Here is a 2,191-nt window from a genome sequence, read left to right as displayed (position 1 = left end):
AATGTTATTTTTTCAGGAATTATTTTCTCATCAATCAAATTCCATCACAACATTCCCATGGTAAAGCACTAAACACAATCTTAAGCCTTAAAAGAAAATAGTTGAAATCACATTTATTATTGAAAGGATAAATCAAAGTACATCATAAAAGAGAACTCACATGCAAATAACAATACAAAATATCTCACACGCAATGCTACCTAGAGAAATTATCCTCTACCTCTCTCATGTGATCTTCCTCTTGTTCTTAGGGAATGGAAATGATATAGGTTGTGGACCACACATCACATAGGGATATAAAGATTTATATGCATAAGTTGTGTAGATTTGCACAACTAATGTTTATAATTATGTTTATCTTATTATGTTTAAGTTTTGAATGGACCAAATTGTGGTGATCTAATTAAAGTTTAAATATGGTCATAATTATCTAATTTTAAATGTGTGGATTTACATATTAATAATATGATGTGTAGAATTCATGGGGGCAAAATCATTAAGTCTATGATGGGCAGACTTGTAATTAGCCTCATAAAGATTTCATATAAATAGGGTGTGGTCCCTGACTGAGCATGTAATGATCTGAGATTCAGAATCAGGGTTTTTAGAATTAAGGTTCCCATCTTCCCTCTCTACGTGTGCTCAGTTAGAAAAACCATAAGGCCCAATTATCATCATCATCATCTCGATTAATGATTCAAGTGCAAGTACGTTTTCGCTAAATTTATGTTGTTCCAAAATAATTTCTAGAACAAGAAGATCCTGGTTATATTAGGAAATTCATCAAGTTCCTTCAAATGAAACTACACTTAAGCAAGGATTCTAAGGGGCTGTTTGGTTTGATGTAAAATATTTTACATGTAAAAGTTCCTTTTTGATGTTTGGTTTGTTGCAAAACAAGCACTTACAAGTAAAACAATTCACATGAAGACCCCATTTTACAGCATTTCAACTTACAGCCATATTGGCTGTAAGTTGAAATCCTGCAAAACCTTTTCCTTACTCTCACTCTCTCTTCAATGTATGCAATACCTTCAATTCCTAATCCCTCCACCAAGCCCTGACAAGCCATCATCTCCTCACCCCTTCACTGAGCTCTGACAAGCCATTACTCCTCGTCGACGGCGTCACCGGAGACGAGAACTCCATCCCAGAGCTGTGATTTCTTTATTGCGGTTCTGCGATCGAGAGATTGAGATGGCGACGAAGCTCCTGACGATGATGATGGCGTTGGTGTTGATGGCGTCGGTGGTTCCCGGAAGATCCCTTCACTTCAACCCTCAGTCAACGAGCACCAAGTGCACATCTCGAAGGACATTAAGATTGACGCCATGGCTGTCGGCAAGTACTTCATTAGATCCAGTTAACTGAAGAGCGCCTTCGGATTCGTCTCCCGTGATGAAAAGAGAAATGAAACCGAAGCGTGATTTGGCTCAGTGAGGATGTCAGAATCAGAGATGGAGATGAACAAGAAGAAGGCGTTGAAGATGGGCAAGATATCAATTAGGATTAGGTTAGGATAAGATGATTTTTTAAAAATATTTTTAAAAATATTTATTTTTTGAAAATATTTGTAATAATAATTAAAAAATAATTAAAACAACTAATAATTAAGAGATAATTGAACTTATAATTTTAAAAAAATTATACTAATATATCTCGTAATTAATATTTAGGTTTAAAAACTTAATTTAGTTTTATCATATATTTAAAATATGTTATTATAAATTGGTAACCTCAAAAACATTATATTGGCTTTTAAATAAATAAAATATATTAACTTAAATTCATTTAAATTAATAAAATATATTTTAAATGAAATATTGAAGAAAATTATAATATATAAAAATTTTTGAAAAAAAAAAAGGTAATCTCACCACTTACTTCACATGGTGATTTTAACCCATAATTTACATCAAACCAAACACTTAAAAAGTAAATACAGTATTTTCATTTACATGTAACCAAACAACCATAATATAAGTGAAAATACAGTAATTTCAATTACATGTAATTTGACTTACAATGTAATTTGAAATACAGGCAACCAAACAACCCCTAAATCTACAAGCTTTTGATGCTTAGAAGTGTGTGTTAGAATTAAATCAAAACAAAAAACAAACATAATAATCTTCAAATAAAACATTGTCTATTATATTTCACCCACATGTTTAAAATAATAAACAAAATA

Source organism: Dioscorea cayenensis, unplaced genomic scaffold (genome assembly GCF_009730915.1).
Source record: "Dioscorea cayenensis subsp. rotundata cultivar TDr96_F1 unplaced genomic scaffold, TDr96_F1_v2_PseudoChromosome.rev07_lg8_w22 25.fasta BLBR01000237.1, whole genome shotgun sequence".
Classification (NCBI taxonomy): Eukaryota; Viridiplantae; Streptophyta; class Magnoliopsida; order Dioscoreales; family Dioscoreaceae; genus Dioscorea; species Dioscorea cayenensis.
The sequence above is the reverse complement of the archived record's forward strand: the minus strand, read 5'-3'. Positions refer to the sequence as shown.